The following is a 24,836-nucleotide window of genomic DNA, read 5'->3' as shown; positions in this document are numbered from 1 at the left end:
TCGCTTTGCCTGCAAATATCCATACTGTTCTAATATCATGTTATTTAACCCCTTCAGGACTGAGCCTGTTTTGGCCTTCAGGACGAAGCCGATTTTTCAAATCTGACATGTGTCACTTTATGTGGTAATAACTCCGGAATGCTTTTACCTATCCAAGCGATTCTGAGATTGTTTTCTCGTGACATATTGTACTTTATGTTAGTGAAAAAATTTGGTTGATAAATTCAATATTTATTTGTAAAAAAACACCAAGATTTGGAGAAAATTTGCAAAAATTTGAATTTTTCTCAATTTAAATGTATCTGCTTGTAAAACAGATAGTAATACCACACAAAATAGTTACTAGTTAACATCACCCATATGTCTACTTTATGTTGGCATCGTTTTTTGAACATTCTTTTATTTTTCTAGGACGTTACAAGACTTAGAACTTTAGCAGCGATTTCTCATATTTTCAAGAAAATTTCAAAAGGCGATTTTTACAAGGACCAATTCAGTTCTGAAGTGGCTTTGAGGGCCTTATATAATAGAAAGTCCCCATAAATCACCCCATTTTGAAAACTGCACCCCTCAAAGTATTCAAAACAGCATTCAGAAAGTGTATTAACCCTTTAGGCGTTTCACAGGAATTAAAGCAAAGTAGAGGTGAAAGTTACAAATTTCATTTTTTTTTTTACAAAATTCATTTGTAATACATTTTTTTCTATACCACAGGAGGTTTTACCCGAGAAATGTAACTTATTATTTATTGCCCAGATTCTGCAGTTTTTAGAAATACCCCACATGTGGCCCTAGTGCGGTTATGGACTGAAACACAGGCCTCAGAAGCAAAGGAGCACCTAGAGGATTTTGGGGCCTCCTTTTTTTTAGCATATATTTTAGGTACCATGTCAGGTTTGAAGAGGTCTTGTGGGGCCAAAACAATAAAGACCCCCAAAAGTGACCTCATTTTGGAAACTACACCCCTCAGGGAATTTATCTAGGGGTATAATTAGCATTTTGAATCCACAGTTTTTTGCTAAATGTATTTGAATTAGTTTGTGAAGATGAAAATCTACTTTTTTTCTGAAAAAAACGTAGAAAATTTTAATTTTTTCAAGTAATAAAAGAGAAAAAACACCCCAACATATGTAAAGCAATTTCTCCTGATTATAGCAATACCCCATATGTGGTAATAAACTGCTGTTTGGACCCACAGCAGGACTCAGAAGGGAAGGAGCACCATTTGGATTTTGAAATTCTGATTTTGCTGGAATAGTTTTCAGTGCCATGTCGCGTTTGAATTGCACTGGAGGGAACAAAATAGTGGAAACCCCTGGAAAGTGACCCCATTTTGGAAACTACACTCATCAAGGAATTTTTCTAGGGGTAAAGTTAGCATTTTGACCCCACGGTTGTTTTGCTGAATTCATTGGAATTATTCTGTAAAGGTAAAAATCGACTTTTTTTCTGAAAAAAGGTAGCCATTTTGAATTTTTACAAGGAATAAAGGAGAAAAAGCACCCCAACATTTGTAAAACAATTTCTCCCGATTACGGAAATATGCCATATGTGGTAATAAACTGCTGTTTGGACCCACAGCAAGGCTTAGAAGGGAAGGAGCGCTATTTGGCTTTTGGAGCTCAAATTTAGCTGAAATGGTTTTTGGGTGCCATGTCGCATTTGCAAAGCCCCTGAGAGGCCAAAACAGTGGAAACCCCCCAAAAGTGGAAATTACACCACTTAAAGAATCTATCTAGGGATATAGTGGGCATTTAGACCCCACAAGTCTTTTGCAGGATTTATTAGAATTAGGCCGTGAAAATGAATATCAACATTTCTTCCACTAAAATGTTGCATTTTTTTCAATTTTACAAAGGATAAAGGGGGTAAAAGCTGCCCAACATTTGTAAAGCAATTTCTCCCGAGTACGGCAATACCCCACGTGTGGTCATAAATGGTTTTTCATTAGAAAGTAATTAACCCTTTCTGGACTGATCCATTTTTTTTCTTTTCCTTTTTAGTTTTTTCCTCCCCGCGTTCCAAGAGCCACAACTTTTTTATTTTTCAGTCAATAGAGTGGTATGAGGGATTATTTATTGAGGGACGAGCGTTCGTTTTTATTGGTACCATTTTTTGGTACATACAACTTTTTGAGCACTTTTTATTACATTTTTAGGTAGAGCGAAGGTGACCAAAAAAACAGTGATTTTGCCGTTTTAAATTCTTTATTTTTCACGTGAGACGCTCCATACATCACCCCCCACACTAAGACATGCTATGTTGTGGTGCGCGAAGGGGTTAATGCGCAGCGCATGGTGCGGAGTGAAAATTAAAATTTTCCACTCATATGCCATTTTAGTGCACTATATGTTATGCCCAGTTTGTGCCACTGAAGACAAATACCTCATAAAATATTAACCGGGTTCTCCCGGGTATGGCGATGCCATATCTGTGGACGTAAACTGGTGTTTGGGCACGCTGCAGGGCTCAGAAGGGAGGGACGCCATTTGGCTTTTGGGGCGCAGATGTAGCTTGGTAGTTGTTCTGTTTGGGGTTTTACTGGTGATTCAGTTTGTAATGTGGGGGCATATGTAATCTGTGCGGGGTACATCAGGGTATATGTAATCTGTGTGGGGTACATCAGGGTATAATAAGAGGGTATAATAATGCAGTAAATAAATAATAATCCGCAGATATGTGGCCGGTGTCGCACTGATAAATGGTGCCCGATCTTATCTGTTTTGGAACACTGCACATTTTGCATCGCCATATTCTGGGAGCCAGAACTTTTTTATTTTTTCACCACCGGAGCTGTGTGAGGGTTTATTCTTTGCGGGACAATCTGTAGGTTTTCATTGGTACCATTTTGGGGTACCAGAAATTTTTTTGATCACATTTTATTCAATTTTTTGGCAAGCAAGGTGACCAAAAACCATCAATTCTGACAATGTTTTTTATTCGTTTTTTTATGGCCTTCACCCTGGGCTATAAATGACCATTATACTTTATTCTGCGGGTCGGTACGATTACAGCGATACCAGATGTATATAATTTTTTTATGTTTTGCAGCGTTTGTGCAATAAAATCACTTATTTATAAAATAAATAAATTTTTGAGTCGCCATATTCTGAGAGCAATAAAGTTTTTATTTTTCAGTCAAAAAAGCGCTGTAAGGGCTTGTTTTTTGCGGGACGGGATGTAGTTTGTATTGGTACCATTTTGGCATACATGCGACTTTTTGATCACTTTTAATTGTATATTTTGGGAGGGTTGGTAACCAAAACATTGTGATTCGGGCACTGTTTTTCGTTTATTTTTTTCGCGGTGTTCACAGTTTTATAGTTGGGGTCGTTACGAACGCGACGATACCAAATATGTGTACTTTTTTTAACGTGTTAATTTTTTTCCTATAATAAAAGACTTATTATAGGAAAAAAAGCATTCTTTGTTTATGTCACTTATAACTTTTATTTTTACACTTTTTAAAAACATTTTTATTATCTTTTTTTTACTTTTTTTACTTGTCCCACTAGGGGACAATTAGACCTGCAGCTCTGATCGCTGCTGGAACACATTACACTACACACGTAGTGTAATGTGTTCTAACTGTCATTGTGACGTGACAGTCAGGGTATGTGCACACACACTAATTACGTCCGTAATTGACGGACGTATTTCGGCCGCAAGTCCCGGACCGAACACAGTGCAGGGAGCCGGGCTCCTAGCATCATACTTATGTACGATGCTAGGAGTCCCTGCCTCGCTGCAAGACAACTGTCTCGTACTGAAAACATGATTTCAGTACGAGACAGTTGTCTTGCAGCGAGGCAGGGACTCCTAGCATCGTACATAAGTATGATGCTAGGAGCCCGGCTCCCTGCACTGTGTTCGGTCCGGGACTTGCGGCCGAAATACGTCCGTCAATTACGGACGTAATTAGTGTGTGTGCACATACCCTTACACTGACAGGAAGCATCGGAGGACCGGCCGGAGGCTGATCCTCCGAGGCTTCCGTACATGGCAACCCGGAGGTCATTGTCTGGCCTCTGGTTGCCATGATAAGGATCGCCAGCCCCCGCAAATACATGTGGGGGGCTGCCGATCCGCTATAAACCTCTTCGATGTGGTGATCGCAATCGACCACCGCATCGAAGGGGTTAATTGCCGATTTCAGCGGCGACAGGTTGCTGATCGGCAACGGGGAGAGCAGGGCTGACACCCTGCACAGTTAACCGCCGCTGCGGTGTAGCGCCGCGCGGCGGTTAACTATTAAAGCGCGGACGTAACTACACGCCCAGGTGTGCGAAGTTACTGCTCACCTGGACGTACAGTTACGCCAAGGTGCGGGAAGGGGTTAACCCACAAAGTGAATTCAGTAAAAAAACAAACAAAAAAACACCTGCCACAATGACTGTTTTTTGGTCAACTTAGCTCCTGAAAAATTTAATAAATAGGATGAAAAAGTCGTCTATACACCAAAATGATACCAATTAAAACAGCTTGCCACGCAGAAAACAAGCCCTCCCACCGCTTTAATGTCAACAAATAAGAAAACTATGGGTGTTTGAATATGGCGACACGAAACACATAATTTTTTATAAACTGTCTTTTTTTGTAAAAGTAGTAATTCATAAAGAAAACTATAGAAATTTGGTGTTGCCGTGATCGTATTGACCCGCTAAATAAAGTTAACATGTATTTTTTACCGCACAGTGAACCCCAGAAAAAACAAAACCCATAAAGCAATGGAGGAATCACTGTTTTGTTTTTTATCCAACCCCACAAAGATTTTATTTTACATTTCTCAGTACAATATATTGTACAATAAATGGTCCTGTTCTAAACTACCACCCGTCTCGCAAAAAAACAAGCCCTTTTACAGCTATGTAGATGAAAAAATAAAAAAGTTATGGCCCTTGGACGGTGGCTACAGAAATGTAAGTCCATTCAGCCACAAGGTCGGCCACTGATGAGAAGTGATAAGGCCTGGCTCGCAGCCAGCATTTCAATTCATCCCAAATCAGTTTGATTTTGTAGGGCTCAGGGCTGTGTAAATCCAGTCAAGTTCTTCCATAAAGGGCCTTTTACAACGGCCAATATGGGTCGTGAAAACGAGCGCAGATCAACGAGACAGCTTGTTAATCGGCGCTCGTTTGCTTCTTTTACAAGGAGCAATGATTGGTTATGTATGGGGACGAGCGATCGTTACTGCTATCACTCATCGTTTACAGAGGGCAATTATCGGGAACGAGCGTTCATATGAACGTTAGTTTGCCGATAATTGACCCTTGTAAAAGGGCTTTAAGAAACTTGGCAAAACCTCTATCATGAACCTCAATAGGGACATTATCATGAAGAAACAGCAAAGTACCATCCTCAATGATTGCAACAATTGTTTCCTTCTGTAAGCAAGGGAACTGGTGTTTGAACCTGCCCTTGTATCAGTAAGAATGGCCTTTTTCGGTGACTTCTGTAGGCAAGGAGTTAATTTTTGTTAATTGTACCACTTCAAGCTAATGTTGTTGCAAAGAAGTACCGGAGGTTACCATAGCACAAGGACGTTATAAATTCCTAAGAGTAAGAGCTCAGTGAACGAATGCGCAAGGATGTATACTATTTAAAGTTGAGTAGTCTTGAAACTTCTAAAATCTGGGGATTTGCCATGGGTTGTGTATGGGAAAACTAGTAACCTTCAGGCTCAGGGCCGGCGTCAGTACCCGGCGAACCTGGGCAAGTGCCGGGGCCCACTACCCTAGGGGGGCCCACTCGGCCTCTGGGTGCTAACGCAGGAGTCTTGCCGGGGTTTCTGATTCGCCCCTGTCTAGGGGGCGGCGTAACTACTGCTGTAGCAGAAATAGCGGCTGCCACAGGGCCCACAGCATGAGGGGGCCTGTGCTGTCCCCCGTCACGTATCTCCCCGCTCTGCCATTTACTACGTTACAGACTCCCAAACAGAGTGCTAGTAGCTAATAGCGCTCTGCCCGGGTCTTCGGCTCTGGGTAAGCCCCAGACATCACTGTCCATATATGGACAATGATGTCATGGGGGGGAGAAGAAGTCCCAGACAGAGTGCTAGAAGCGGCTCTGCTCCGGGACGCCGTCTCTGGGGATGCCCCAGACATCACTGTCCATATATGGACAGTGATGTCAGGAGGAGAAAAGGAGTCCCAGACAGAGTGCTAGATATAGACATAGATGTCAGGGCCTTCCCCAGAGGCAGAGTCCCCGAGCAGAGTATTTACTAGCACTCTGCCTGGAACTTCAGCTCTGCGCCAGATATCACTATCCATATATGGACAGTAATGTCAGGAGCAGAGCAGGAGTCCCAGGCAGAGTGCTAGTAGTGCTCTGCCCGGGACTATGGCTCTGGGGTTACCCCTGACCACACAGCAGTGACGTCAGGGGCTTCTCCTGAAGCGGAATCCCCAGCCAGAGCGTTGGCAATGCTCCAGCTGGGGATTCCATTCCTAGTGGGAGCCCCAAAGGCGCTACCTACAGTAAGGGGGGCTGTGTGGCACTACCAAGGAGGGGGGCTGTGTGGCACTCCCTGGCAGGGGGGCTGTGTGGCACTACCAGGGAGGGGGGCTGTATGGCACTACCAGGAAGGGGGGCTGTGTGACACTACCAAGAAGGGGGGCTGTGTGGCACTACCTGGGAGTTGGGGCTGTGTTGCACTACCCAGGAGGGGGCTTTGTGGCACTATCTACAGAGGGCACTAAATGTATGGGGGTACAAACTGGGGGCCTAACTTCTATATGGGGTAAAATTAGAGCCTAACGTCTCTTTGGGGGCACAAAGGAACACGTTTTCTGCCATTTTACTGCCACCGTGAGTTTCCCCGCAATGGGGCCTACTAAGCCTGTGTCGCCCAAGGGCCCACATAAACATGGTCAGGCTAATAAGAAACATTGGATAGACAAAGAAAGCATAGCTTACCTGAAACTGCCAGTGTTCAGGACCCCTGCGCTACTTTTATTGGAACTTCTGGGTATAATACAACAGCGGCTCTCCCCAGATAAGCCAGGTGAATAGTTAGCTACTTTCACATGTTTTGTCTGTTTACTAAAGTGCAAAAGATACATATTAAATGATATAAAGATGTAAGTAAACTATCTGTATTCACTTGGCGATTATGTGGGTGCCTATTTATTCATGCAATCTTTGAATCCGTGGTTAAACATATTCCTACATAGACCGCAACATAGTTATAATACTAATAGTAACCATATAATATAGGTGCTCACTTAGGGCTCATGTACACATCAGTTATTTTCTTCAGTGTGATATCCGTTTTTTAGCGGATAGCACACTTACCCATTCATTTCTATGGGGCCATGCATACATCCTTTTTTTTTTTTTGCAGATCGGCGTGCCCGATCCGCAAAACTCAGACCAGGCCCTATTTCTTGTCAGTGTCACTCATTCTATTCAATGGTCTGTTAAAAAAACTGAGCACACATGGAAGCCATCCGCGTGCGATCCATGTTTTGCGGATCCGTGTTTTGCAGCCGTATAAAAGGACACGGATGTGTTCATGAGGCCTTACTGTGCTACAGACTGTGTAAAAACACGTGGTCACTTTACTTGCACAGGTCATAAAACCCAAGCCACACAGCAGCCTCTGTGGCCATCTGAGTGGTGTGATTTTCAGTGACTGTGTGAGCTCCTCGTGGGAGGGCACTGTACTTGGCAGCAGCAGAAACCACCTGACCAGCGAAAAGAATACATGTCACCTCTGATGCTATTAGCAGGGGACAGGGCAGCTTCACCCTTGCCATCAACAGTCTTTGTGCACATGTAGTTTGCAGCTGAGCTATTACTTCTCCTTGATATTCCCACTCAGATAGCAGTCCTTACAGTGACATTTTATTTATTTATATGCTTAGTAGGTGGCATCCCATCACTCATCACCCACATACGACCCATAATACAAGTAATGTTGGTCTATGGAGAAAGTTGCATGACAGCCACTATGTCATACTGTATGCCACGGAAATGTGAATAAAACTGAATTAATATGGATCAGATATATGAAAGTGTGAATACATATAGAATTACATTTTGTGAATATATGTACATATTAGGGGGAATCCATGAAGCCACCTAGGCCAGTTTTGTGTTGTAGAAAGTCTCAAGTTGCACTAAATTTTGTGAATTTTCTATTTTTACGTCGCCTCCGCCGCTTTTAAAAAAGTGGGGGAGCTTAGCAAAAGGCGTCGGATGGCTAGATAAATTTACTATATTTACACCAGAAAACTGGCGTAAATGATGGCGCAAATCTACGCCAGCTCCTAGTTGCCATAGATTTGATTTTCTGGCACACAAACAGCCAGAGATGCGCCTAATTTATTAAGAGGTCTGCATTTCTTAATAAATTAGTTGCATCTTACTCCAACTTTCTTTAGATTAAGACTGGCTTATGAAATGCCAGTCTTAACGAATTTCCCCCAAGTATTTTATGACAAAGCACTGTGTACAGTTATGCAGTGCTGTATACACTGAGGTTAAGTGTATCCTATGCTACAACATTGAAGTGGCATATGAGAAAAATGTTGAGGAGTTTAAATGTAAAGTTTATCTCTGAAGAATCTAAAGTTCACAGAAACATCACAGTCTGCTTTATCTCATAAAAGGAGGTTACTGAGGAGCGCCATTTATAACAGAACCATGTTTGTGATAGATTACTATTTTATGGAGCTTTTAGCACTCTGTTCATTCATCACCATCAGTTAACGAATAGTTGTTAAGTAAATGGCGTTGTGCTGCAATACCAGACACAGGCCATGGTCAACAGTGGTGCTGTGTCTGCAAAAAAAGCAGACACTTGTTTTCGAATTTTGTAAAACTCCATTTATCACCTAGCCCTGGGACCCCCACCAGTCCTGATTCTCCCTGTTCCACAACTGCAAAGAGAAGAACTTTAAATGGAGCAGCCAGTGGCAAAACTACCGCTGTAGCAGCCATAGCGGCTGCTAGGGAGTGTGTGGCATGATACAATTGAACCACGTTAGGCCTGCAGCCTATAAGGTGCTGGGACAAGATCCCTGCGGCTGCACATGTCTGTGTGATGATGTGATTATCACGCCAGCCTACGCAAGGGTCCCATCTCAGGCTACTGAGGAGGCAGTGGAGCAGCTCCGTTAATCGATGGGTACGGGGCTAGGTGAGTATACTTTTTTTATTTGTTCGGGGTGGTACTATCTACATTGGGGGGCGATGTGGCACTATATACAAGGTGCACTATCTACAAGACACTATCCACAAGGGAGGTATATGGCACTATCTACAAGGGGGGCTATGTGGCACTATATGCAAGGGGGGCTATGTGGTACTATCTACAGGGGGGCTATGCTGCACTATCTACGAGGTGGGTGCTATGTGGCACTAGCTACAAGGGTGCTATGTGGCACTATCTACAAGGGGGTTATGTGGCACTATCTACAAGGGGAGTATGTGGCACTATCTACAAGAGGGGTTGTGTGAGGCACTATCTACAACGGGGGCTATGTGGCACTATCTACAAGGGGGCTATGTGGCACTATCTACAAGATTGGTTGTGTGTGGCACTAAACAAGGGTGATTTGTGGCACTATCTGCAAGAGGGGGTATGTGGCACTATCTACAGGGAGCTGTGTGGCACTGTCTATAGGGGTGTGTCCCGGTGCTTTAAGATTCGGTTCAGTTTTTTTTAATAACTATTATGACTATAAAATAACATAATTGATTGAAAACAAATGTTAAAATATCAGTGCTTGACTCTTTGTTACAATTTTCATAACCCCAAAACTAAGGTTACATTCACACAGACGTTTTAAGAACAGTGTAGTCCTGTGGCTGTATTCACATGACTGTTTTTGTAGAGGCCCCCATAGAACTCAATGGATCAGTTTTTAACGGCCGTTTTTCAGGAATCAATCTGTGTGACAGCCGTTAAAAACTGATCCTGGCCAAGAAGACACCCAGGGCACAGCGCTACTTTACTACGTTACCGACGCTATGGTTGGGTATTCCGCTCCAGGAGGATCCCCTGAGGTCACTGTCCATATATGGGCATTGCCGACCCTCAGGCCGGGGATTCTGCTCCTAGAGGGAGCCCCAATGGAGGAGGGGTGTGTGTCAGTGGCGTAACTTCCGCTGTAGCAGCCAAAGCGGCTGCTACGGGGCCCGCGGCATGAGGGGGACCGTGCCCCCCACCCGCACGGCCCCCCCATGCCCGGTGGCGCTGCTAGCAGCCACTATGGTTGCTACAGCGGTACCGACACCACATTCAATAGTATCTGCATCTTGAGATAGATAATATACTAGATACTATTGAACACTATGGCCATTTACTAGGCTGCAGGCCATGTTCCACATGGAGCCTATCAGGCAGAGGGATGTGATCCCTGCGCAGTTTGGGGGGTGCTATCTACAGGGGGGCTGTATGTCGCTATCTACAGAGGGGACTGTATGGCGCTATCTACAGGGGGTGCTTTCTACAGGGGGGCTGTATGGTGCTATCTACAGGGGGCTGTATGACACTATTTAAAGGAGGGGCTCAATGCCACTATCTACAGGGGAGCTGCATGGCGCTATCTATGCGGGGGTTGCATGGCGCTATCTACAGGGGGGCTGCATGGCGCTATCTACAGGGGGCTGCATGGCACTATCTACAGGGGGCTGCATGGTGCTATCTACAGGGGGCTGTATGGCGCTTTCTACAGGCGGGGCTGTATGCCGCTATCTACAGGGGGGCTGAATGGCGCTATCAACAGGTGGCGCTGTATGGTGCTATCTAGTGGGGGGCTGTATAGCGCTATCTACTTGGGGGGCTGTAAGGTGCTATCTACAGGGGGCTGTATGGCGCTATCTACAGGAGGGCTGTATGGCGTTATCTACAGGGAGTTGTATGGTGCTATCTACATGGGGGCTGTATGGCGCTATCTACAGGGGCTATGTATGGTGCTATCTACGGGGGAGCTGTATGGCACTATCTATAGGGGGCTGTATGTCACTATCTACAAGGGGGAGGTGGGGGGCGCTATCTACAAGGGGGACTGTATGGCACTATCTACATGGGGCTGTATTGTGCTATCTACAGGGGGCATGTATGGCACTATTTACAAGGGGGGGCGCTATCTACATGGGGGGCTGTATGGCACTATTTACAAGGGAGGTAGGGGCACTATCTACAAGGGGCAACCATATGGCACTGCTCAAACAAAGGACCAGGATCTGGTGGAATAAGGCCTTCCTTGACAGATACTTAAGTAAGGGCCTCGTTCCAAGAGGTCTTAGAATCCAAGTGTTTCCATCTTTTCCCACAGATGAGGGAGTTTTTAAGGATAAATGGGAATCACTGGCCACCACGTGTTCACGTGGGTTTATGGATCTTTTGATCCAATCAAATACAACAACCCTGGTGGGGATTGAAAAAGAAATTGAGGAAATACAGACCTCCCTCAAAAAAGATCTCTCTAGTGAAGCACTAGATCAACTTAACATTGATCTAGACAAAGACTTCCAAAAATGGGAACAAGAGATTTGTTCGATTAAAACTAAAAAGTTCCAGAGAGATATTACTGATTTCCAACAGGGGAGGGTGTATAAATGGCGACGAGGGAACCCACGTGTTGGGCCCCGCTCTAGATCGGGATCCATGTCCTCTCAGACCTCGGACGAACAAACAGGAAATAGGTGGACTGGAGAGTCAGCATTGAACAGGCAAGATTCTATATTTCCGAGAAGGAACAGAGAGAGACAGGTTGCTAAACGCAAGACCCCATCTCCCTATGAACGGGGAAAAAAGCCCAAAAACTTGGAGGTAATAAATCTATCTAAATATACCCTCTCTGACACACAATGCGATATTCTGAACAAAGGACTATCCTTTTCACCAAGCAATTCATTTGATTATTTTACAGCTTTGAAGGACCTTCATTTATTTTCACGGAAGTTGGTCCTGAGAAAACTACATAGTAGGGGAGATATGGACTTGGGTTTGAACACCACTCTGGAGAAGGAAACTCTATTGGCCCTGGAGGAATTATTACAAGAGCAAACCTCTCCGCAACAAGGTGGGTTCCCAACATCCATATTTCCCAGGTCAACAAGGTTCCCCCCCATGTCCCTCTGTCCGCAAGTGGAAATTTTCACTAAATTAGTGATGGAGGACTTTCAACAAATATCTATCAATAAACGATATGATAACCTTACAGCAAACCAAAGGTCGGCATTAAAACAACTACAGTCCTACAAGGACGTGGTATATAAACCTGCAGACAAGGGGGGGAACATTGTTATTTGGCCTATGAACCTCTATGAAAGAGAGGCCTTCCGCCAATTAAAAGATCGACAGACATATGAGAAACTTGCTTATAACCCTATTGGCACTTTCTCTGGTGAACTGGGTAAGATTTTGGATAGAGCCTTGGAAAAGGGGATTATCCCAAAAAAAGTAGTTGACGGTCTTATGGTCGAATACCCTAAAATCCCTACCCTCTACCTGTTACCAAAGGTGCACAAAAACCCATTGGAACCACCGGGGAGGCCTATCATCTCAGGGATTGGGGGCCTGTGCGACCCAACTTGTAAATTTATTGACTTCTATCTGAAGCCTCTGGTTGAAACATTACCCTCGTATATAAAAGACACGACTGATATGCTCACGAGAATCGATGGGATTGTTCTGGAGCCCGACATGTTGTTGGTAACGGCTGATGTTGAGTCGTTATATACAAGTATCAGACACCACGATGGGGTGAATGCGGTTCGTTTTTTCTTGGGGATGAGCAACTGGGACAGCCAGACACAAAATTTGATCATTGAACTGTTAGAGTATATTCTTACTCACAATCTATTTGTGTTTAAAGATACCTTCTATGTGCAGAGGCAAGGCACTGCGATGGGCGCGGCGTGCGCTCCTTCATATGCGAACCTGTTCCTCGGCTTCTGGGAGAGACAGGTTCTGCAGGGTGGCGGCGCCCATGCCACTGACCATGTGCAGTGCTGGCTACGGTACATAGATGATGTATTTATCATTTGGCAAGATACAGAAAAAGCCCTGACTGATTTTATGCAAATGTTGAATGGTAACACATTCAACATTAAATTAACATATATTTCTGATAAACACAAGATAGATTTCTTAGATGTTACTATTGAGACAGCTACAGGGGGACTTTTACAGACAGATGTGTATAGGAAGGAGACATCAGTTAATTCCTTCCTACATGCCACTTCAGCGCACCCACATTCTACTACAATGGCTGTCCCAGTTGGTCAGTTCCTGAGAATGAAGCGGATCTGCTCCTCTGAGGAAAAATTCGAAAAACAAGCACAAGACCTGAAAGAAAGATTCCAAGCCAGGGGATATAGTCAAAGGAGTATAAAACAGGGATATAATCGAGCCAAAAAAACAGAACGGAAGACTCTCTTACATCCGATCGGTAGAAAAAAGAAAGATCAGACGGATAACAAAATTAGATTTATCTCCACTTTTAACAACCAGTGGCAAACAATGAGATTAATTTTAGAAAAACATTGGCCGATTCTGCATACAGAACCTGTTTTTTCTAAGGCCCTACAAATTCACCCTCAGATGACGGCCAGAAGAAATAGAAACCTGAGAGACATAATAGTTAAAAGTCACTACGTACCCTTACAACTTAACCCCTTCTCCTCACGAGGCCCGATTCAGGGTTGCTACCCCTGCGGCAAGTGTGTGGCATGTGCCAACATAATAAGGACAACATCTTTTACTTCCGTCAAAAACGGACGCCAATTCAATATCCTGCACTACATATCATGCAGTACGACCCATGTTGTGTATTACGCAACATGCGGTTGTTCTAAAGTATACGTTGGCCTTACTTCCAGACAACTCAGGATTCGCGTTCGCGAGCACGTGAGGGATATCCGGGCTGCAGAAAAAATTAGTGATGTGTCACTACTAAAGACGATACCTAAACACTTTAAACTACACCATAGATGTGATCCCAAAACGTTTCTGGTGCGAGGCATAGACGCGGTACATTGTGGTGTCAGAGGGGGTAATGCGATCAAAATCTTAGCACAAAAAGAGTGCAGATGGATTATTACCCTCGGTACCATGACCCCCTCCGGTCTAAATGAAAATTTGAGCTTTTCTCCCTTTTTATAGAATATTCCTATTCACTGTAATCTTCTGCGTTTTTTTAGGCGATTTTATGTTTTAGTATATACCTGCTCCACCTGGAAAATGTTACTAACCTTTTGTCCCCACCTCTAGATTCAGATCCGGTCGTAGTTCGTCTATGAGGATTTTCTCATGTTGGATGATCACGATTCATACTGGAACATTTTGAAACATGACTATTCAACTGATGAACAGCATTTATTTGGATACGAAATGAAGAATATGTCCCAACATTACATATCTACTATAGTGTGAAGTAAGACGGCTGGGATGACATCTTCTTCTCGTCATCCTTCTTTGAGACCCTTGATAAATTCCGTTGTACATATATATATATTTTTATTCACATATATATTTGCGATTACATGCTCTTTATAATGTTCAGCTTTTTTTCACTTATCAGTATAACTTGTGTACTGTCATATTATTTAGTATTATCACAAGTGATTTACACACTTTCCATGTATTCATTCAATCTTTTTTGTGCACTTTTGGTTACCCTTACCCTTTCTTTCCCCCCCCCCCCTTTTTCCTTCCTTTCTTCCTTTCCCCCTCATCCCCCCCTTTTTCCCTTCCCCCCTCCCTACCCCCCCTTTCTCCCCTTCCCATCATTCTTTTCCTGTTTGTCTCCCCCCCCTCTCTTTCTTTACCTACTAGTGATACTCTTATATCCGAGCATTAGTCTCGGTCTTACAATTTAAAATTTAATATATATTTCTTCACTAATTTTTATTATTTGCTCTCTCTCCACTTATTCTATATACATAATATATATATATATATATATTCTCTGTTAGTACCCCCTTCATTCTAAACATATGTACATCATTTAATGATCAAATCTTAATATCTTGATATTTGTCATGGCGTCTATAGCCAATCTTCCCCTGAGTGTGCCGTTCCGGGTTCATCTCGGGGTTTTTTTTCCTGGGGACAGGGTGCCGTCCATCTAAAGATAGATTTACCTAACCAAATACAGACCACATCCTTGGGGTTGCGCATGAGCAGGGATGCTGGACGCGTGACTCGGTCCCCTCTCTTCTATACGCCTTTCTGCGCTTGCGCGATCTCCATGGAGACGCGTCTTTGGAGACGCGCGTGCGCAGACGGGGCGTGATGACTGGTGACCGAGTTCTCGTGGTCTACGCAACAATCCCGCGCATGCGCCGTGGACCTGTGATGAGGACTGACACCCGGAACCTCTCTCCTATCCTTCTCCTTCTCTGCGATCCGGGCCGTGGGACAATATAAAAGGGTGGACAGGATATAGTCTAGATCAGACCCCCTGAGGAAGCTGATACAGCGAAACGCGCGTTGGGGTGGCCTTTCACTGTCTGTGGATCACGACTCTTATGTTTTCAACCATGGGTGAGTGTACGCTCTCTGGCTCTATCTGGTGACTCCGGAGTAGTAGCCGTGCATATTATGCATATTTTGCACACAGAGTGCAGTCAGGACAACAAGTCTTTGGACTTTTTAGATTGGATGGCACTTTGTACTATTATTGGGGATCTTCCTGCACGGCACATTCATTCATTTTTTTGACATCAAGATTTTCTTTCCCCTGAACATCAGTAGTGCTGATTTAATTGCTAGCTGTGCATTTGAGCAATGAGTGATTTTCCCTGGATGATCTATCTTCCCTCTTCTGGGATGATGGTGACACATTAATGTGAGCTACAAACTTGAAAAATAGCAGTTTACTTCTTATAAATACTTACCATTATACTATATATTTGTATGCTCCTGTGTCACCCATATTCTACTATACTAGTGTGCCCATGGTCGTATACTTTCCAAATGTGACCCACAGGCATATTTCTTCTTTTTAGAAACCTCGCCATGTTTTTATCAAATTACTCATGTAAATTATATGTAATTATATGTAATAAAATTGTCTTTTGTACTTTATATATAGCTTATGACTCTCTCTTTCTCATATATATGCCAAGGAGGGTATATGGCACTATCTACAGGGGGCTGTATTGTGCTATCTACAGGGGGGATGTATGGCACTATTTACAAGGGGGGGGGGGGCGCTATCTACATGGGGGGCTGTATAGCACTATTTACAAGGGAGGTAGGGGCACTATCTACAAGGGGCGACCATATGGCACTATCTGCAAGGCAAAGGTGGGGGCACTATCTACAGTGGCGGCTGTATGGCACTATCTTTAGGGGGCACTATCTACGGGTGGCTGTATGGCAAGGGGAGGAGGGGGGCACTATCGACAAGGGGGGAGGGGTGACTATCTGCAAGAGGGGGTATGTGGCACTATCTACAAGGAGGGTATATGGCACAATCTACAGGGGGCTGAATGGCACAATCTAAGGAAGGGCTGTATGGCAGAATCCACAGGGGGGCCGTATACCACAATCTACAGGTGGGGCTGTATGGCACAATCCACAGGGGGCACTATTTACACGTAGGGCTATGTGTGGAACCCAACGGAGGGGGGGCCCAGTCAAAAGTTTGCTATGGGGCCCAGCCTTTCCTAGTTACGCCCCTGGGGGGGGGGGGGGGCTGGCACTATCTACAAGGGGGGGTCTGGCGATATCTACAGGGGGGTGTTTGGCGCCATCTACAGGGGGTGTCTGGCGCTATCTACAGGGGGCTGTATGGTGCTATCTACAGGGGGCTGTATGGCCCTATTTAAAGGAGGGGCTGTATGCCACTATCTACAGGGGAGCTGCATGGTGCTATCTATGGGGGTGGTTGCATGGCGCTATCTACAGGGGGGCTGCATGGTGCTATCTACAGGGGGGCTGTATGCTGCTATCTACAGGGGGGCTGAATGGTGCTATCTACAGGGGGCACTGTATAGCGCTATCTACTTGGGGGGCTGTAAGATGCTATCTACAGGGGGACTGTATGGTGCTATCTACAGGAGGGCTGTATGGCGCTATCTACAGGGAGTTGTATCGTGCTATCTACTTGGGGGGCTGTAAGGTGCTATCTACAGGGTGGCTGTATGGCGATATCTACAGGAGGGCTGTATGGCGCTATCTACAGGGAGTTGTATGGCGCTATCTACATGGGGGCTGTATGGTGCTATCTACAGGGGCTCTGTATGGTGCTATCTACAGGGGGGTGTATGATGCTATCTACATGGGGGCTGTATGGCGTTATCTACAGGGGAGCTGTATGCCACTATCTACAAGGGGGAGGTGGGGGGCGCTATCTACAAGGGGCGGCTGTATGCCACTCTCTACATGGAGCTGTATTGTGCTTTCTACAGTGGGGATGGATGGCACTATTTACAAGGGGCGGGTGGGGGGCCCTATCTACATGGGGGCCGTATGGCACTATTTACAAGGGAGGTGGGGGCACTATCTACAAGGAGCGTCTGTATGGCACTATTTGCAAGGGAAAGGTGGGGCACTATCTACTATAGTATACTATAGTATGGCACTATCTTCAGGGGGCACTATCTACGGGGGCTGTATGGCAAGGGGAGGTGGGGCTACTATCAACAAGGGGGAATGTGGCACTATCTACAGTGGGCTGTATGGCACAATGTACAGGGGGCTGAATGGCACAACCTAAGGAACGGCTGTATGGCAGAATCTACAGGGGGGCCGTATACCACAATCTACAGGTGGGGCTGTATTTCACAATCCACAGGGGGCACTATTTACATGGGGGGCTATGTGTGGAACCCAATGGAGGGGGGGCCCAGTCAAAAGTTTGCTATGGGGCCCAGCCTTTCCTAGTTACGCCCCTGGTGTGTCTGGTGCTATCTACAGGGGGGTGTCTGGCGCTATCTACAGGGGGGTGTTTGGCGCTATCTACAGGGGGTGTCTGGTTCTATCTACAGGGGGGTGTCTTGCTTTATCTACAGGGGGTGTCTTGCTTTATCTACAGGGGGTGTCTGGTGCTATCAACAAGGGGAGTGTGGCACTTTTTACATGGGGTGATTTACAGGGTGTGATGTGCGGCGCTGTCTACAGGGGGTGTGTGGCGCTATCTTCAAGGGGAGTGTGGCACTATTTACATGGGCACTGTGTGTGACATTATCTACATGGGCACTGTGGCACTATCTACGTGGGCACTGTGGCACTGTCCACATGGGTACTGGAACTATCTACAGTGGGCACTGTGGCACTATGTGGGCACTGGCACTATGTTGACACTATCTACAGTGGGAACTCTGACACTATCTATAGGGGCTTTGCGGCACTATCTACATTGGTACATAGGTACAGTGTTTTCAGGGGGTTTGGCCCAAAAAATTAAATCCATAATTTTTTAACAGCCATAAAAAATGGATGGCAAATGGATGACAAACGGCCATTAAAAGCAGACAGACTAGAAATGAATGAAAATTTGGAGACTCTGATGGAAAACGGCCATGAAAAACTGACAATTCACTTTAGGGTCAGTTCACACGTTGCGTAAATACTGCGGGTTTTCTGCAATGGAATTCGTTGCGGAAAATCTGTAGCAAATACAGCAGCAAAGTGGATGAGATTAAACAAATCTCATCCACACGCTGCGTAAATACTGAGTGGAAAAGAAGCACAGAAATTAACCTGCGTTGCGGAATTTTATTCCGCAGTATGTCAATTGTATGGCTTAGGCTACAGTCACACGACAGTGAAAAACGGCCGTGTGACGGATGTTTTTTTAATGGCCGTCACACGGCCATTTTCAGAGCGATGACGTTCTATGGGTGTATTCTCACAGCCTTTTTTTAATGGCCCATGAACACTGGCCGTCCAAAAATAGGACATGTCCTATGTTTGGCCCTTTTCACGGCCAGATGGTTCCTTATAGAACTCAATGGATCCGTTTTTACTGGCCAATTTTCAGGAATCAATCCTTGTAATGGCCAGTAAAAACTGATCCTGGCCGAGGACTCTTTGGACACAGCGATACTTTAAGCTCCGATCCCAGGGAAGCCCTTGACATTACTGTCCATATATGGACAGTGATGTTGGGCTTTCAATAATGGAGTCCCTGGCCAAAGCATCGCAAGATCTCTGGCAATAGACTCCTGTCTTAGGAAAGCTCTTGACATCACTGTCCCTATATGTACAGTGACGTCAGGGGGTCCCTCTGACCCCCCTGTAGATAGCACCCCCCATGTAGATAGCACCCCCCTGTAGATAGAAGCAACCCCCCCCCCCGGTAGATAGCTTCCCCCCCTGTAGATAGCATATATGGACAGAGACGTCAAGGGCTACATCTATGAGCGGCCAGAGGGATTCCGCTCCTACAGGGAGTTACAGTGGCGTTATCTATAGGGGGGAGTGATATCTACATGAGTGGGTGCTATATATAACGTAGCTGGTGCTATCTACAGGGGGTGCTATCTACAGGTCTATGTGACTTTATAATTAGCACCTATAATACCCCTTGGGCAGCATTATAAACACAAGACATAGTCTATAATTAAGAAAACCTATATACGCCTCATATTAATGTATACAGAAAACGAGTCTTTTAGACATATGTTAGTCCAAAGATATAAATTTTATTATTCCACAAATAGAAAAAACCCTCCCAAAGATACCCATACAAATACGTACAAAATTAAAACATACTTAAAATTTAACAAACTCCGAGATCATCAAATAACCACCATAGCCTATTTGTTATAATAGTGCATCATATACAGCAGGTAAATAACAGCACTAGGGAAGAGCATATAATCTACAAAATGGTAAAAAAAAAGTCCTAATAGTATCTGCCTCCCCTCTACCTAGGTAAGGTCTGTCAAAGATGTAAAACTAACTACCATACATAAGTACTGAGCATGGTTGCATATCTATTACCTGTGGCTGACATGATGGCTGCTGATGGTCTCAGGAGAGAAACACCTCGACGCGCGTTTCGCTCCCTTCATCAGGAGGTGATGATAGTGTAAAGGAGTGTGATTTAAATACTACACCTGTATACCGGTGACCAATGGCGCATAGCGATTCATTAGACTTTCCCACGTGTGTCTTTATAGGCTATGGTGGTTATTTGATGATCTCGGAGTTTGTTCAATTTTAAGTATGTTTTAATTTTGTATGTATTTGTATGGGTATCTTTGGGAGGGCTTCCTATTTGTGGAATAATACAATTTATATCTTTGGACTAACATATGTCTAAAAGACTCTTTTTCTCTATACATTAATATGAGGCGTATATAGGTTTTCTCTATGTGACTTTATATGTGGGCACTGTGGTACTATGTGGGCATAGTGGCACTATCTACAATGAGCACTGTGGCACTATGTAGGCTCTGGCACTTTAGATGTGGGCACTAGGGCACTATGGCACTTTATATGTTTTACATTACACACAGAACTGATAAATGTCCATTGTTGGGTGGGCAGGGGATGTGGGGTGGTTCCCTAGTTTCGCCCCTGGGAGCAATGGTTAAGCATGCACGGTGCTGCTCTGTTTAAAGTCTATGATGGGACTAATGGAGACAACCAAGTAAAGGGACCCCTGGGACAACTCCTTGATTCACACGCATATTTTTGCAGAGTTTTTCGTGGCAAGTTTATTAGTTCAGAAACAATGCAGCCAGATGTTACTTCAAAGTCTATAGTAAAATATAGAAAATATAGAAAATACTACATACAAAGTGTTTTTGGTTTTGGTTTGTGGCGTTTTATTGGAGGTTTTCGGAACCAATGACATTTTTTTTCCAAAATGCAGAATGCTCTTTTTTCTGGTATTTTTTTTCACAGACTTTTTGCCACAAAAATGGAACAAAAATAAAAAACACCCAAAAAAATGCTATGTGTGGGAGGCCAGTTTTTGTGGCAGTTTTTTTTAACCAAACAAAGGAGTGGACATAAGGGTATGTTCACACGTAGTCAACATAAACGTCTGAAAATCCAGAGCTGTTTTCAAGGGAAAACAGACCCTGCTTTTCAGACGTTTTTTGACCAACTCGCATTTTTCGTGGCGTTTTTCGTGCCGTTTTCGCGGCGTTTTTTACGTCCGTTTTTGGAGCTGTTTTCATTGGAGTCTATGAGAAAACAGCTCCAAAAACGTCCAAAGAAGTGTCCTGCACTTCTTTTGACGAGGCTGTATTTTTACGCGTCGTCGTTTGACAGCTGTCAAACGACGACGCGTAAATAACAGGTCGTCTGCACAGTACGTCGGCAAACCCATTCAAATGAATGGGCAGATGTTTGCCGACGTATTTGAGACGTATTTCCAGACGTAAAACGAGGCAAAATACGCCTCGTATACGTCTGAAATTTGGCCGTGTGAACATACCCTAACAGAGAAGCGTCATATCAGTCTTTCCTATTTTTTTTTTTTGGATCCACTTTTGACTTTCGCACAAAAAACGGCATCAAGAATACCACAAAAACTGCATGTGTGATTCCATTCCTTTACACATATATTATTTCTAAGGGTATGTGCACACGATAGCAGGCATTTACGTCTGAAAAGACAGACTGTTTTCAGGAGAAAACAGCTGCCTCGTTTCAGCCGTAATTCCTCCTCCTCGCATTTTGCGAGGCTTCTCTGACAGCCGTAAATTTTGAGCTGTGCTTCATTGAGTTCAATGAAGAACGGCTCAAATTACGTCTGAAAGAAGTGTCCTGCACTTCTTTTGACGAGGCTGTATTTTTACGCGTCGTCATTTGCCAGCTGTCAAACGACGACGCGTAAATGACAGGTTGTCTGCACAGTACGTCGGCAAACCCATTCAAATGAATAGGCAGATGTTTACCGACGTATTGTAGCCCTATTTTCAGACGTAAAACGAGGCATAATACGCCTCGTTTACGTCTGAAAATAGGTCGTGTGAACCCAGCCTAAGGGTATGTTCACACGATGAGAGGCATTTACGTGTGAAAAGACAGACTGTTAACAGCTGCCTCGTTTCACACGTAAATGCTCCTCCTCGCATTTTGCGAGCCGTCTGAGACGCTCGTAAATCTTGAGCTGTGCTTCATTGAGTTCAATGAAGAACAGCTCAAATTACGTGGCAAAGAAGTGCCCTGCACTTCTTTGCCAAGGCAGTCCATTTACGCGTCGTCGTTTGACAGCTGTCAAACGACGACGCGTAAATTACAGGTCGTCTGCACAATACGTCGGCAAACCCATTCAAATGAATGGGCAGATGTTTGCCGACGTATTGGAGCCCTATTTTCAGACGTAAAACGAGGCATAATACGCCTCGTTTACGTCTGAAAATAGGTAGTGTGAACCCAGCCTAACAGGGATATCAGCAGGACTGGGTCAGTGGGGTTTTATTCAAATCACAGCAAGGCATTTTTCTCTCATGGACCTCTATTGTTTTTATATGCCTGATCCAAAAAATGCATGTGTAAATGTGTCTTGCAGTTTTTTAATGTCTTTTTTTTTTGCGCTTTTTCAGAATAAATAATGTGTTGCAAAGAGGAATCATGATTTGCAATGTGAAAAATGGTAAATAAATAGCACATGTAAAAATGCAGGTATTAAAACTTATTATTTTTTAAAAATTTCATAAAAAAACGCATGTACCAATTTAAAAAAAAGGTTGGCGTTTTTACATGCCTTTAAAAAAAAAAAAAAAACACGTTGCAAAAATACTATGGGGCAGATTAGCTACTGTGTCTGGGTCTAGAATATGTCACAAAATGCGCCATATTTTGACGCAATTTTGATGTTTGGACCTTACTGGACACAAAAGTATTTAGAAAAAAGGCGTGATTTAATGTGCGTCAAAAATGTGACAAAAACTGATACATATTTCTTTTTCAAAGTAAGTCAAATCAAAGGTGGTATAAGAAATAGAAAGTTTCTAATAGGTCATGCAAGTTGCGCCAAAATGATCAATTATCAAGCAGCATGCACCCCTGTTATAAATTTGGCTCATTTTGTGCCTGACTGGTCTAAGTTTACACCGTCTAACTATTAAGGCACGGCCCCACGTGGCGGAATTGCTCTGGAATTCCGCTGCGGACACTCCGCAGCGTTAATCCGCAGCGGACCCGTTTCTCCATTGCCTTCCACTGCTTTTTAGTACCGTGTTTCCCCGAAAGTAAGACAGTGTCTTACTTTCTTTTTATCCCCAAAATCCCCACTATGTCTTACTTTCGGGGTATGTCTTATATTGCGTTGCGTTGCTCGATTTTCTAGATAGTCACTGTTCATGGTGCTGAAAGAGTTAAACTGTTTCAGCACCATGGACAGTGACTTCCGATCCCAATAAACATGAACCTGTCAAAAAAAAAGAAGTTCTGACTTACCGATAACTCCCGGCGTCTTCCTCCAGTCTGACCTCCCGGGATGACAATTCAGGCCAAGTGACAGCTCCAGCTAATCACAGGCCAAGCACAGCCTGCAGCGGTCACATGGACTGGCGCGTCATCCAGGGAGGTGGGGCCCGATGTCGAGAGGCGCGTCACCAAGGACGCGTCACCAAGGCAACGGCCGGGAAGTTCTCGGTAAGTACGAACTTTTTCTTTTTTTCACGGCATTCACTGTCGAGGGTGCTGAAAGAGTTAGCTCTTTCAGCACCTTGGACAGTGACGGGCGGCGACTAGACTCATCTCTATGATGGCGGCTGCGCGAAAATCACGCAGCCGCGCATCAGAAATACCCCCGTGTTTCCCCGAAAGTAAGACATATGTCTTACTTTCGGGGTACGGCTTATATTAGCCGACCCCCCTGAAACCCCCGATACGTCTTACAATCGGGGGTGTCTTACTATCGGGGAAACACGGTAGTGTTCGTTTAGACGATGCGGAAAATTCTGCTGCGGAGCATAGGGCTGCGGTGCGGAATTTGGTGTCCGCAGCATACAATGGTTGTTGCGGACGTGTGGCGGACTGGTTGTGGACTCATTGCGGAAGTTCTCCATTGACTTCAATGGAGATTCTAAATTCCGCAATGAAGTCCTCATATGTCATGTACATGGTTATGTATGCTGCGGAGCGTATTGGTTTTTTAACATGACATTTCTTCATTCTGGCTGGACCTATGTATTTCTTGGTCTACAGCCAGACTGAGGAAGTCAATGGGGCTCCCGTAATTACGGATGACTACGTGTGTGCACCCGTAATTATGGGAGCGTTGCTAGGCGACGTCAGTAAATAGTCACTGTCCAGGGTGCTGAAAGAGTTAAGCGATCGGCAGCAACTGTTTCAGCACCCTGGACAGTGACCTACCGATCACAATATACATCAACCTGTAAAAAAAATAGAAGTTCATACTTACCGAGAACTCCCTGCTTCTTTCTCCAGTCCGGCTTCCCAGGATGACGTTTCAGTCCAAGTGACGGCTGCAGCCAATCACAGGCTGCAGCGGTCACATGGACTGCCGCGTCATCCAGGGAGGTCGGGCTGGATGCCGAAAGAGGGACGCGTCACCAAGACAACGGCCGGTAAGTATGAAATTCTTTTACTTTCACTAGGGAAAGTGCTGTCCCTTCTCTCTATCCTGCACTGATAGAGAGAAGGGAAGTACTTTCACCTCAATACACAACGGCCAGTCCGCATCAATTTACTTCACATTTTGGGCAGATCCGCAACAGAATCTACAACACAGATTCTGTGCGGCATTGATGCGGACAGTTGCGGAAGAAATCCGCCACGTGGGGCCATGCCCTTAAGGTATGTTCACGCTGCCTTTTTTCGGCCATTTTGTGCCTATATGTTCACACGCAAACTCAAAAACGTCTGAAAATACTGAGCTGTTTTCAAGGGAAATCAGCTCCTGATTTTCAGACGTTTTTTAAACCGCTCGCGATTT

The 24,836-nt window shown here is 44.5% G+C and overlaps 1 protein-coding gene and 1 long non-coding RNA gene across 2 annotated transcripts in view; one reads left to right on the top strand and one right to left on the bottom strand.

Moving 5' to 3' along the window:
* The window catches only part of SKAP2 (src kinase associated phosphoprotein 2), a 226,835-nt gene that overhangs the window by 44,590 nt on the left and 157,409 nt on the right, over positions 1 to 24,836 (bottom strand). The gene's annotated exons all lie outside the window — the stretch shown is intronic.
* Positions 11,232 to 14,534, top strand: LOC142651955 (uncharacterized). Its single transcript, XR_012847744.1, has 3 exons — positions 11,232 to 11,785; positions 11,886 to 12,038; positions 14,231 to 14,534. It is a non-coding gene; the product is annotated as an uncharacterized LOC142651955 (long non-coding RNA).

Source organism: Rhinoderma darwinii, chromosome 5 (assembly GCF_050947455.1).
Source record: "Rhinoderma darwinii isolate aRhiDar2 chromosome 5, aRhiDar2.hap1, whole genome shotgun sequence".
Classification (NCBI taxonomy): Eukaryota; Metazoa; Chordata; class Amphibia; order Anura; family Rhinodermatidae; genus Rhinoderma; species Rhinoderma darwinii.
This window is presented reverse-complemented; position numbering and strand designations above follow the sequence as displayed.